We start from the raw sequence: 14,972 nt of genomic DNA on the forward strand, positions 1-14,972 counted from the left end.
TAAGACCAGTCATCAGAGCTAATCAGTTTGAGATCAAGCCAGCTATCATTCAGATGATTCAGAACACTGTCCAATTTGGGGGAAGTGCACTTGACGACCCTAATTCTCATATAGCTGACTTTCTTGAAATTTGTGATACTTTTAAGTTTAATGGCGTGTCTGATGACGCTGTTCGTTTGCGTTTATTTCCATTTTCACTGAGAGATAAAGCTAAGTCGTGGTTAAACTGTTTGCCTGTAGGGTCTATTACTACATGGGAAGATATGGCAAAGGCGTTCCTGATCAAGTACTTTCCTCCGTAGAAGACTATGAAGCTCAGAGCCGACATTACTACTTTTGCTCAATATGAGCAAGAGTCACTTTACGAGGCATGGGAGCGCTACAAGGACTTGTTGAGGAGATGTCCACACCATGAGCTGCCTCTTGGGTTAGTTGTTCAAACTTTCTACTACGGTCTGCTTACTCCTAACCGTACTATGATAGATGCTGCTGCCTGTGGTAACTTACTGAGAAAGACGGCGGAGGAAGGATATGAGTTATTGGAGGAGATGGCTGCTAGTAGCTATCATCCTCAGTCTGATAGGCAGAGACGAGGTGCTGGAGTTAATCAAGTTAATGATTTGTCGGCGGTTTCAGCACAGTTAGAGGCTTTGAATAGAAAGATTGATGGGATGAGCATGAGTGGGTCGGCTATGCGTCTGCAAGAAATTTTCTGTGATAAGTGTGGGGGCGAGCATGATGTGCAGGATTGCCAAGATGGCAATCCATTCTATGTGCCTGAGGGAGCACCGGTAAAACAAGTGGGATTCCAGAACCGTCCTAGAAATTACCCTTACTCGAACACATATAATCCGGGATGGAGGAATCACCCAAACTTTTCATGGGGAGGTCAAAACAACCAACATCACCAACAAAGAGGTCCACCATATGTGATGCACCAAGGATTCAAGCCAGAACCGTCTCGGGAGGAGAAGTCCAATTTAGAGCAAATGATGACTAAATTTATTTCTGCAACAAAGACGCGATTTCAGAACCCAGATGCATCCATAAAGGGGTTAGAGAATCAAATTGGACAATTGGCTAAGCTGATTGCTAAAAGGGAGCAAGGAACTTTACCAAGCAACACGGAAACTAACCCAAGAGAACATGTGAAGGCGGTGGAATTGCGTAGTGGAAAAACACTCGGGTCTAATGAGGAGAAGACCAAGCACGGTGAGGATGAGGTGAAAAATCGAGGAGGTAAGTCTTCTAACTCTACATCTACACCTATTGCACAGAATAAAATTGTTATCCCTCCACCTTTTCCTGCAGCAATGAAGAAAGCTAATTTAGATGCACAATTTGGTAAATTTCTTGAGATATTTAAAAAATTGCATATTAACATTCCTTTTGCTGATGCTTTATTGAATATGCCAAGTTATGCAAAATTCTTGAAAGATATCTTAGCAAATAAGCGGAAGCTAGAAGATCATATGACGGTGAATTTGACCGAAAATTGCTCCGCTTTAGTTCAAAACAAGATGCCTCCGAAGCAAAAAGATCCAGGGAGTTTCTCGATACCTTGCATTATTGGTGACATTAATTTTCATAAAGCTCTATGTGATCTTGGTGCGAGTATTAATCTGATGCCTTTTTCTGTGTTTAGGAGACTGGGATTAGGTGAACCCAAGCCAACTAGGATGTCGTTGCAGCTGGCTGACAATTCTGTCAAGTATCCACGTGGGATTATCGAAGATGTTCTGGTGAAAGTGGATAAGTTTATTTTTCCTGCAGACTTTGTGGTACTTGACATGGAGGAAGATTTAGAGATGCCTTTAATCCTAGGGAGACCGTTTCTGGCTACAGGGAAAGCACTGAGTGATGTTGAGTAGGGGAAATTGAGACTGAGAGTTGGAGAAGAAGAAATTATTTTTGATGTTTTCAATACTCTCGAGCACACAATGCACAATGATAGTTGCTTTCGTATTGATGTCTTGGATTCGCTTGTTTGTGATTTTGTGCAGGATGGATTGAAAGAACCATTGGAGGCCACTCTCACTACTGAAAAGCAGGAGGACGAGATAGACGAGGAAAAGATGGAGATGGTAGCTCATTTGAATGCCATTCCACCTTGGAGAAAGCAAGTGAGGCTTAGACTAGAGGAATTGGGAGACAGAAAAGATTTAATGCCTCAAAAGTCAAGCCTAGAGGAGCCACCTACTTTGGAGCTCAAACCATTACCTCCACATCTCAAGTACGTATATCTAGGAGAAAATAATAAATTGCCTGTTATTATTTCCTCTTCTTTGACAGATGATATGGAGAGTAAGCTCTTGGGAGTCCTCAAGGAGCATAAAGGAGCGTTCGCTTGGAAGGTTTCAGACATAAAAGGGATAAGTCCTTCGATCTGCATGCACAAAATTCTGATGGAAGATAAATACTCACCTCTAGCACAACCACAAAGGAGACTCAATCCAAAGATGCAAGTGGTAGTAAAAGCTGAAACAATTAAACTTCTGGATGCAGGTATTATCTATCCTATCTCTGATAGTGCGTGGGTAAGTCCTGTACAATGTGTTCCTAAAAAGGGTGGGATTACTGTTATTGCTAATGAAAAAAATGAGTTGATTCCCACTAGAACTATTACGGGTTGGCGTGTATGCATAGATTATAGGAAATTGAATGATGCAACCCGTAAAGATCACTTTCCCTTGCCATTTATCGATCAAATGATTGAACGATTAGCAGGTCATGAATTTTATTGCTTTTTAGATGGATACTCGGGATACAATCAAATCACAATTGCACCTGAGGACCAAGAGAAAACTACTTTCACTTGCCCTTATGGTACTTTTGCGTTTAGGCGTATGCCCTTTGGTTTATGCAATGCACCTGCAATATTTCAAAGATGCATGACCGCTATCTTTCATGACATGACTGAAAATTTCCTTGAAATCTTTATGGATGACTTCTCTATTTTTGGCTCCTCATTTAATGAATGTTTAGAGAATTTGAACTTGGTGTTAGTTAGATGTGAGGAGAGCAATTTGGTGTTGAATTGGGAGAAGTGTCATTTTATGGTTCAAGAGGGGATTGTGTTAGGACATAAGGTTTCGGAGAATGGAATTGAGGTTGACAAAGCCAAGGTGGAAGTAATCAAAAACTTACCCCCACCTTCATCAATAAAAGGAGTTAGAAGTTTCCTAGGGCATGCTGGTTTTTTTAGGCGTTTCATTAAAGATTTTTCCAAAATTGCTAAACCTTATCCTCTTTGTTGATGAAAGATGCTGAATTTAATTTTGATTCTACTTGTCTGCATGCATTCGAGATACTCAAGGAAAGCTTGGTGACAGCACCTGTTCTGACTGCCCCTGATTGGGAGCTACCGTTTGAGGTGATGTGCGATGCTAGTGATACAGCTGTTGGTGCGGTGCTGGGTCAAAGGAAGAACAAGGTATTTCATACCATCTACTATGCAAGTAAGACTTTAAATGATGCTCAATTGAATTACGCTACTACTGAAAAGGAATTGCTTGCTATAGTATTTGCTTTCGACAAATTTCATTCATACCTTGTTCTGTCTAAAGCAACTGTGTATACAGATCATTCTGCCCTAAAATACTTGCTTGCTAAGAAAGATGCGAAACCTAGGTTAATTAGGTGGATTTTATTATTGCAAGAATTTGATCTCGAAATTCGAGATAAAAAGGGTGTGGAAAATGTAGTTGCTGACCACCTGTCTAGGCTTGAGCATGTTAGAATTAAGGGCAGTGAGGGTGATATAGATGACTGGTTTCCTGATGAACAATTGCTTGAGGTAAATGCGTACCCTTGGTATGCCGATTTTGCAAATTTTCTTGTCATTGGCACACCTCCACCTAATTTATTGTTTCACCAAAGAAAGAAATTCTTTTCAGACGTGAAATATTATTTTTGGGAGGAACCATTCTTGTTTAAGATTTGTGCAGACTCCATGATAAGAAGATGTGTGGCGGAGGAGGAAACCAATCAAATTCTGAACCATTGTCATGACCATGAGGTAGGTGGTCACTTTGGACCCATACGGACGGCATCTAAGGTACTTGAATGTGGCTTCTATTGGCCAACTCTTTTTAAGGATGCTCGTTTGTATGTTCTCAATTGTGATAGATGCCAACGCACAGGTAATATTTCCAACCGTCATGAGATGCCTTTAAATAACATTATTGAGTGTGAAATATTTGATGTGTGGGGGATTGATTTTATGGGTCCTTTTCCTGCGTCTTTTGCAAAGAAATTTATTCTGGTGGCAGTGGAGTATGTATCTAAATGGGTGGAGGCAGAGGCTTGTGCCACTAATGATGCACAAGTGGTGTTAAAATTTTTGAAGAAACATATTTTTATTCGATTTGGTGCACCACGTGCAATCATAAGTGATGGTGACATCCACTTTTGCAACAAAATTTTTGATAAACTGTTGGGAAAATATGGTGTCACCCACAAGGTTTCCACTCCATACCATCCCCAAACTAGTGGACAAGTTGAAGTATCCAATCGAGAAATTAAGAGGATTTTAGAGAAGATGGTTAATGTGAATAGGAAGGACTGGTCCATTCGGTTAGATGATGCTTTGTGGGCGTATCGTACTGCTTTTAAAACACCTATAGGCACTACACCATATAGGTTGCTTTTTGGTAAAGCATGTCATCTACCAGTCGAATTAGAGCATAGAGCATATTGGGCGACCAAAGCACTAAACTTTGATTTTGCTCTTGCAGGTGAAAAACGATTGCTGCAGTTGAATCAGTTAGATGAGTTTCGGGGAAGAGCTTATGATCTTGCACTATCTTACAAGGAACGCACCAAACGAGCCCATGACAAACACATTATAAGAAGGGAATTCAAAGTGGGTGAAGCGGTGTTGGTATACAATTCTCGCTTACGACTCTTTCCGGGCAAGCTAAAGTCAAGGTGGTCAGGACCATTCGCTATAGCCAAGGTGTTCCCATCGGGTGCAGTGGTGTTGCATGATGGCAAGGAAGGGACATTTACTGTGAACGCTCAAAGGTTGAAGCACTATATCGGTGGCACAATTGAGCCACAAATTGGAGTCACTCGGCTCCATGACAGTCATTGAGGACATGGGTGAAAAGTCGAGCTCTAGACTATAAATTGAGAACTACTTCTACTCCTTATATTGATTTTAATTATATTTTGTTTCGTTATTAATCGCATCATTTGCATTTAGGTAGTTGCATGGCATTAAAAAAGAGAAAAAAAAAACGAGAATGTCTCGCTAGGGCGGTCATAATTGACCGCCCCCGCGAGTGCTATGTTTTTTTTTAAAAGATTTTAAGTCGAGAACGCCTCGCTAGGGCGGTCAACAGTGGCCACCCCAGCGAGAACTCGTATTTTTCAAAACGTTGGTCGGCGAGAACCCCTCGCTAGGGCGGACACAATTGACCGCCCTAGCGAGTCGCGCAGATCATAAAAATTTTGTCGGCGAGAACCTCTCGCTCGGGCGGTCAGTTTTGACCGCCCTAGCGAGTCGCGCAGATTATAAAAACATTCCTCTTCTCTTTTCCTCTCCAAATTTCGGCGCCCCCTCCATCTTTTGTGCTAAATCTGTTTTATTTGGTGATTTTTCAGGGTAAAGACTCCATCTTGGTCCATACCCTCCACAAGGAAGCACTTAGGATACAAGATTTTCTTCTCCGGACGGCCACCTACACCAGCATACCCGCCACCCTTCCAGTTTCAATACCATTATCCTATGCCCCCAGCGGCTGAAGAGGGAGTCCCACCACCTGAGAATGAGGAGGAGGACGATTTCTGATTAGGGGAGTTTACTGTTTCCCCTTTCTTTTTATTTTGCATATTCTATCTTTGCATTTAAATTCATGAGTTTTTTTTTATGTTTTTAGTGTTTGTTTCGTTTTGTGCACTGAGGGCATTGCACAACTCTAGTATGAGGGGGCCCGGTAGATTGTTATGTTTGCTTAGTTAATTGGTTTTAAATTGTTGCATTTCTTTTATTTGATGTCGTTTATGGTGAGAAGACATAGTGTATGAGCCAATGATGATGTTGAATTGATAGTATACAAAAGTATTGATTGGGTCACCTCATGAATGGTACTCTTAATTGTTAAAGCATGAATTTTGGCACAAATTTGAACTTTTTGAGCACATATGTGTGAAGACTAGAATTTTGTAGGAATAATGGTGAAATATGAAGGTTTTGTGTGGTTAACTTGAAAGGCATCATTTATGAGTTGATTTAGCATGTAAACACGTGAAAATAAGTCACTAATTGGGACCTTGAATGAGAACATGTGATTTGCCTTGAACTTTACATATACCCCTTTTTCAATGCACTGAATAAAAATATCATACCCCTAACCAGCTGTAATCCAAAGTTATATATTCTTAGCCTAGGGAGTATATGTGTGAAAATTGTGCATTCAAAAAAAAAAGAGGAAAAAATGGTGGAGATGTAAGGTGAGGGGGAGCCGAAATAAAAGGAATGAAATTCTATTCCTAGGCTAAAAATTGGAGATGTAAGGAGACGAGGAAAGTCAGACGAAAAGTCTTGACGATTGCACAATGAAAATGATCGGTGTACTCCCGAATGTTAGCCACTTGAGCTTATTTTCCTTCTTTTCGACACCCTTCTCTGCACTTAAGAATCGAATAAAGTTCAAATTATGGTTAGTGATAAATGGACACAGGGGTGCATGCTAGTGAGACTTGTATTGAAGTGCTAATTGAGTGACTCACATGATCGGATGATTGATCTATTTGAAGTACGAATGACTAGACCCATCATGACACACACACACGTTCAAATTAGTGTCGAGATTTATGTGTAGATGAGAATGAGAATTCGTTTGTTATTTGACTTGATTATAATTTGCATGTGGGAAAGTTCACTGAGGCATGAGCATAACAGTTGTTAACTCACCATTGACATTTACTTGTGTTGGTTATTTCCTGTTTGAGTATTTTGTGTTTGTTTTGTTTGTTTAGAATCTTGTGCTTTAACCTATTTTGCTCGAGGGCGAGCAAAAGGTTAGTATGAGGGGGTTGATAGGACTCGTTTTACGTGTTTTTAGTGTTTGTTTTGAGTCGCGTTCATGCATCATATTAGGTTGTTTTAGTTGAATTTTGCATTTTTTTTAGCATTATTGAGCATTTGACTCATCTCGTGTATTCTGTGGTTATTTTGTAGGAATTGAACCAAAAAGTGGGAGAAACTTTGGCATAATATCGAAGAGGTCTCGCTAGGGCGGTCAAAAGTGACCGCCCCAGCGAGCATTGTGGTCCGGCTGAGGATTGTTTTGCGCAAGTGTCTCGCTAGGGCGGTCAAAAGTGACCGCCCCAGCGAAACCAGGGACATGCTCGAGGAAGCTTATTCGAGGACCTCTCGCTAGGGCGGTCAAAATATACCGCCCTAGCGAGAAGCGAGATTGAGAAAGATTTGTTTCCAAATTTTGAGGGACTCTATCCTACACCAAGACCTAACAAACGAGAGCAGCCGTTTTTCATCTTTTATCAGACTTTTCATCATTTTTCTTGGAGAGGAGGCTAGGAGCAAAGGAGATTTCGAAGACCTCGAGATTTCCACGCGTCGTGGCCGTCATCCATCGTCATCTTTAGTATTTTCATTATTCAGTATTTTATTTCTTACATTGATTGTTGGTTTTTATCATGAATTTCAGTAGCTAAACTCTAGATTTGTTGGGATCTGAGGGGATCCTACCCCGTACTCGGTGTTTAACATTATTTCTCGACGTTTTCATTAGTGAATTGTTTATGCTATTGTTCTTTCGTGTTTCAATCGAAGCCTAGCTAACTTCCTTTGATTATTTCATGTTGTTGATGAGTTCGATAGAATAGTTAACAATAGGATTAAATAGTATAAACCACGGATTTACAATTTTAGTAGATATACGGAATTGGGTACGTGTCGATAGTGATAGTTCACCCGAATGAAAGCTAGTGGATTCCATAGAATGTAATGCAATATTGAACTACTAAATATTTGAGGACACTTGAGTACTGCATGTTTTTTATTAGTATTAATATAGCTCGACAGAGTATATTAATTAGTCTAGGGAATTCCGTCGAACGCACGAGTAAAAGTCGAGTGTAATTATTTAAACATGAGTGGTAGGTGAACTGATAATTCCCAACCAATTCATTTCTCATTTGATTTAATCCAAATTAATCATTGCGTTCTTGAACACGTTTTCTTTGCAATTTAATTATTTTAATTGTTTACTTTACATTAGTTTAATCATCAACTCAATTTATCGTTGCTAAAGAAATTTTACTTGAAAATAAAAAATAGTGTAACGCAGTCCTTGTGGAACGATACTCGTATTCACTTACGTTTATTATAACTTGACTATCGTGCACTTGCGATATTTAAATCGAACTTTCATTTATAAAATAAATTTTGGGATTATTCACTGTGCAAGTTTTGCTCGATCACTCCTCCACCCCCAGATATGCAGGCACAGATGCTTGCAGGAATGACGCAGTTCTTCGCACAGTCTGCGGGGAACCAGGCTGCGACAAATACAGAAACGAGGCCCAGACCAGAGGCAGTATACGAGAGGTTCAGACGGATGAGCCAAAAGGAGTTCTCGGGGACCACTGACCCGATGATAGCTGAAGGATGAATTAAGTCCATCGAAGCAATCTTCGATTTCATGAAGATGTCAGACGCAGACAGGGTCAGGTGTGCCACGTTCCTTCTGACAGGGGACGCCATACTTTGGTGGGATAGTGTGTTTGTGTCAGTGAACTTGCAGACACTAACGCGGAACGGTTTCAAAGAGGTTTTCTACTCCAAGTACTTCACTGTAGAAGTACGATCCAGATTGACCAGGGAATTCAAGACGTTGCGTCAGGGGGATAGCAGCGTTGCAGAGTTTGTGAGGAAGTTTGAGAGGGGGTGTCATTTTGTGCCCCTGATAGCTATTGATGCCCAGGGAAAGCTGAGGCATTTTATGGATGGGTTGCGGCCGATCTTGCGCCGTGACATTCGAGTTGGTAGTCCTACGACTTATGCAATTGTCGTATCTAGAGCTTTGGCGGCAGAGCAGGATCAGAGGGATATTGAGGCAGACAGACAGGGCAAGAGGCCTTATCAGGCTCCACATCAGCAGCATCAACCACGACCTCAGTTTAAGAGGCCGTTCCAGGGGCCGCCAGGGAAGAAGCCATATCAGGGACCGCCAAAGGGCAAGGGTCCTATTCAACAGCAGAAGGCGCCTCAGAGGCCTGGTGATTTCCCAGTGTGTCTTAAATGCAACCGCCAGCACCCGGGACAGTGCCTATGGGGATCAAGAAAATGTTTTAAGTGTGGAGCCAGCGACCACATGTTAAAGGACTGCCCTCAGTGGACGCAACCGACACAAGGGAGGGTATTCGCCATGCGCGCTCAAGAGGCGAACCTAGACACGACACTGTTGACTGCTAATTTAAGTAATTCAGTACAATATTCAATTTTTTGCCTGCTTGTTTGTTCTTGATTTGGGGAATTATTAGTGTGCTAGTGATATTTTTGAATGACTTAGGATATTAATTTCTACGATGCTAGGTTAATGTAGAATTTTGGGGATATAAGTTTTGTGTTGTGCTAACGTATCTCAGGAAATATTTTTATAAAGAGAGTATCCACGAAGGCCCTGATAGACTCAGGAGCCACTCACTCCTTTATCTCAGAATCGTTCGCTAGTCATCTAGACATCAAGTCTATTGGACTCGACGTGAATTATTCAGTAACAGTCCCATCAGGGGAAGAGTTGTCAGCTACTAGTGTGGTCAGAGACATTGATCTAGAACTGCAGGGCCACCTAGTATATTCCGACCTGATAGTGTTGTCGATGCCAGAATTTGATATCATTTTGGTATGGACTGGCTGACGAAGAACCGAGTCCTGATAGATTTTCAGAAAAGGTCAGTATTGGTTAGACCGTTGGAAATGGAGCAATTTCTTTCGAACCAGCCCGATGGAGAAGTTTGCCTCCCATGATCTCCTGCATGCAGGCACATAAGCTTATTTCCAAGGGGTGTCAGGCTTTCTTGGCCAGTATCATTTCAACACCTGACATATCCACTACGTCATTATCAGATGTACCAGTAGTCAGAGACTTTCCAGACGTCTTTCCTGACGACGTCACAGGTCTTCCACCAGAGAGAGAAGTGGAGTTTGCAATCGATCTTATGTCAGGCACTGTGCCAATCTCCAAAGCACCGTACCATTTAGCTCCAGCTGAGTTGCTTGAACTCAAACAGCAGATTCAGGAGCTCCTCGACAAGGAATTCATTCGCCCTAGCTTCTCACCGTGGGGCGGACCAGTGCTCTTTGTGAAAAAGAAAGATGGGAGCATGCGACTGTCCATCGATTACCGAGAGTTGAACAAAGTGACGATCAAGAATAAATACCCACTTCCTAGAATCGAAGACTTGTTTGATCGTTGATGTGTATAGGTATATTTTGAATGATGTTGGGATTGCTATTGATGTTTTGTTTCATGTCGTTAGGCACTTGGGAGAATGAGTAGTCGTGAAAACCATTTTGTTGTCAAAGATCGTGTTTACGGGTTTATTGTGTACTTGCGATGCGTGGTCGTTTTGGGGCAATTGCATAGGATTAAGTCGATGTTGTAGCATCCTAAGATGGGTCTCGAGGTGTTGGTTCATTGCCCATACAATCAAGTTTAGAAGGATAGGCATCACATGTATTAAATTTCCGTGGGTTTCCAATTAGCGCAGGTACCCGGACCCTTCTACGGACCCTGACACAGGGTCCGTGCCTTTGTTTCCTTGGAAGTGTCAAATTTGCGAGCCTACACGGATCCCTAGACGAACCCTAGCACGGGGTCCGTGTCCTCACTTCTTTTCGAGCATTTCTTTTGCGAAACTACACGGACCCATACACGGACCCGGGCACGGGGTCCGTGTACTTCACATTTTGGGAAAAAAATTAGACTTCACCACAGGTTTTGTTTTGAGGTTTAAGATAATGATTAATACGATGATTGAATGAGGTCGAGTGCCGAGTGATTTAGAATGTCATAAGGTATTTATTTACTTTGGTGGTGAGCACGATTACCTATGTCTAAGACATGCAAGTTAAGTATTTAAATTCATGTTAGTGTGTGCAGCAGCGGCCCCAAGCAAGATCCAACGAATCTCTTAACGCCAAGTAAGTATGTTCGACGTGCAAGGAAAATATTTTCATGTTTTTTAGGTATGCTAAATGTCTTGTGACCAAATTATGAATGGCTTTGGAAGTCGGTGAACGTGGCCGAGGACCTCTCCACCTTGTTAAAGCATGAACGGGTTTAGATCAGGATTGGAAAGCGTTAAAGCATGAACGGGGACCAATCCACCCGTTAAAACATGAACGGGGATCTCATGTATGTGGCAGTGGATTCGTCCCTGTCAGCCCAATACTGTGGTTTAGTCTTATCAGGCGTATTATGTATGGGTCACTTGCTTTGAAACATGCCTCTACGCAAAAATGATGAAGTTATGTATGTTCAAGTATGCAAGCACGTTTAAGAAAATTTTATGTTTATGGCACGTCTATGTATGTACGTATGCAAGTTCAAGTTTAAGCCAAGTTCAAGTTCATGTATGTACGCTCTATTTTAAAGTTGCGTGTGGTTTTATTATGTATTACTTGTTACTTCCAGTTTATACGTGTTGAGTCTTTAGACTTTCTAGACTTGATCGATGCAGGTGAGGATGATTTCGAGGAGACCAGGGGTGGGGACCAAGGAGCTGGCTTGGATTGATCAGGGGGCTAGACCCGAGGACCGCCCAAGTTTTTAAGTTTTTATGAATTGTCAAACACTCTGATTTCACGCTACTAGTTATGAGATTTCAAACAAATACTTTTGTCAATTTTTATTTTTAGATCTTTTGTTGCAACGACTTTTGGAATGTACAGGTGACATTATCGAACTTGAAGTTTGATTACATTTTTAAGAAATTTTTTAATTTTTCCGAAAATTTTAAGTAGTGAAAGTTCAATACGTTACACTTCCTGCTCAAAATCAAGCCCATCACCAACAATCTAGAACCACCTTAAACTTGCACTAGGAAATGCAAGGCATTTTTCATTGAGAATTTTGCTATCAATTCATCAAATGAAGAAGAAAAATTTGGAAGAAAAATAAAGCAAAAATTTCGGCCATCATGCTTGGAGGATAGAGGGAGAGTTTTTCTTGGTGCTTGAAAAAGATGAAGTGCATGTGCAAGACATACCTTGTTTATTGAAAAAGTTGTCTCCCAACTCTTCACCTCTCTTGCATGCAATTGGGCTTGTAACATGTACAAAGCCCATGGACTATTATTTAAATATCTCAAACACATTTGAGATCAATTAAATCTTCACTTGAATTTACCCAAGTCCACTAGTTGAGTAATTATTTCCGGGCTCTACAAGACCCAATGTTATTTAATTAATTCAACACTTGAATTAATTTAATTAAGTCGATCACAATGTTTATGAAAATCACAATTTCAAATACATTATTTATTTGAGCCAAATTTTAATTTAGGAATACTTCCACAAATTAAAAGTTACATTCCCAGTAATCCACTTATAAAAGTCATACTTCTATTTTTCTTTGCCCTTATGAACTCCTTTAAAAGTCATTCAACACATTGAACTAATTTTTTTATAAACGTGATCTAGAAAGCTAGTACTTGTGTGGCCCTCAATGGTTAATTGATACAACTAGCAGTGAGTTTACGTCTCAATGTGATTCAGGACTAAACATGTCCTTAGCGTACAGTACGGTCCCTCATCTCATATATCCCGACCGATTCAGAACTATTGGTATATCGAGAGTTGCCAAAGAATTGATACTATGTGTCATGTCGTAGTTGCATCGATGGTGTAATCTAAGAAACCCCTTTCTTAATTACCACCAACACTCTGACCAGAGATTTCAAACTACATATACATCGACTCTTATATGTTTTGACAAAACACCAAACCTTGTCACCTGATGACCCCATAAGAGTCGATAAACAAGTCAAAGCGCAATGCTAGCATATAGAGTCCCAATGTTGTCCCGGGTCATAAGGACTAATGATGTACAGCCATAAACTAGGACGTTTCCACTCGATAAGTAAGAACCACTTGGAAAGTACTCTATGGAGGGTTGTTCAGTGCACTCTACAAGGAGCACCTATCTGCATGCTCGGACATCACAATGTCCCTTACCAATGAAACATGGTACTCACATCGCAGATACTAGTCTCAAACTCTAGCAGCCTTTATCTTTCTTAGCGGCGGCTGAATCGACTAGGAACTGTTTAGAATATACAGTATAACAAATATGAGTTTCATGATACTCATCATAGGAGCATCTCATATTCTTTCTACTATTTGTATATTCAAGTATTTTATCTATGCAACTAGCATGGGTATACATATAAAGATGTGCCAAAACAATAATTTTAAATATTATTAAAATAAAGATTGTTTATACATAGAGTTCCAATGTGAACCCTTGGCCAACACATGGCTCGACGGGCACCTACTCTAACAATCTCCCACTTGCACTAAAGCCAACTGCCCATTTGCTTCAAACCCTTCGATTCGCGATGCTTCTCGAATAATGGTCCAGGTAAAGGCTTAGTTAGTGGATCAACAATATTATCTGTGAAGCCGACTTTGTCAATCGACACTTCTCCTCTTTCCACAATCTCTCCGAGGATCTAGTACTTTATGAACACATGTTTGGATTTCTGATGAGACTTTGCCTCCTTCGCCTGAGCAATGGCTCCCATGTTGTCACTAAACACCGGGACTAGAGCAACTCCATTAGGAATGACGCCCAACTATTTGATGAAATTCCTTAATCAAACAGCCACCTTTACTGCAGCTGATGCAGCAATGTATTCTGTCTCAGTGGTGGAATCCGCAGTACTGTCTTGCTTGGAACTCTTCCAAGAGACAGCAGCACCATTGAACATGAATACAAATCCAGAGGTTGAATTTGAGTCATCTATATCGCTTTGGAAGCTAGAGTCGGTTTAGCCTTCCAATTTCAGTTCTCCACCCCCATAGACCAAGAACAACTTATTGGTCTTTCTCAAATACTTGAGGATGTATTTCACAGCTTTCCAGTGTAGAAGACCAGGGTTTGAGGACGTGTAGATATCATCCCATACATGATACTACCAATTATAGATGCATAAGGAATGCTTTTCATCGCCGCTATCTCTGCTCAATCTTGGGAGACACAGACTTGGATAGGGACACGCCATGACACATTGGTAGATGTCATCTCTTGGAATCATCCATCGAGAACCGTTTCACGATGGTATCAATGTATGCTGACTGGGTGAGACCAAGCAATCTTCTTGATCTATCTCTGTAGATCTGTATTTTCAATACAAAAGATGTTTCACCCAAGTCCTGCATTGAGAACTTACTCGCTAACCATATTTTAGTTGATTGCAACACCCGTACATCATTACCAATGAGTAGAATGCCAACAACATAAAGTACGAGGAATGTCACAGCACTCCCACAGACTTTCTTATACACACAAGATTCCTCAATATTTTTAGTAAAACCAAACTCTTTGATTGTACCATCGAATATGAGGTTATAACTCCTAGATGACTACTTTAGACCAAAAATAGATATCTTCAGTTTGCATATCATAGGCTCAGTTCTGATAGATGTAAACCCATAAGGTTGAGACTGTAAATCTCTTCCTTAATATCCCCATTAAGAAAAACTGTCTTTACATCCATCTGTCATATCTCATAGGCATACCATGCAGCTATGTCTAGCAATATTTTTATAGACTTGAACATTGCAACTAGAGAAAATATTTCCTCAAAGTCAACTTTTTGTCTTTGAGTATAGCCTTTTGATACAAATCGCGCTTTGAAGGTCAATACCTTCCCATCCGCTCAAAGTTTCCTCTTGTAAATCCATTTACACCCTATGTAAACATTTCCCTCAGGTG

At 40.8% G+C, this 14,972-nt stretch overlaps 1 non-coding gene across 1 annotated transcript; it reads right to left on the reverse strand.

Annotated features, from left to right (window-relative positions):
* Nucleotides 1-311: 311 nt before the first annotated feature.
* Nucleotides 312-418, reverse strand: LOC142523511 (small nucleolar RNA R71). The gene has a single exon (XR_012814701.1). It is a non-coding gene; the product is annotated as a small nucleolar RNA R71 (small nucleolar RNA).
* Nucleotides 419-14,972: the final 14,554 nt, after the last annotated feature.

Source organism: Primulina tabacum, chromosome 13 (assembly GCF_025594145.1).
Source record: "Primulina tabacum isolate GXHZ01 chromosome 13, ASM2559414v2, whole genome shotgun sequence".
NCBI classification, from domain to species: domain Eukaryota; kingdom Viridiplantae; phylum Streptophyta; class Magnoliopsida; order Lamiales; family Gesneriaceae; genus Primulina; species Primulina tabacum.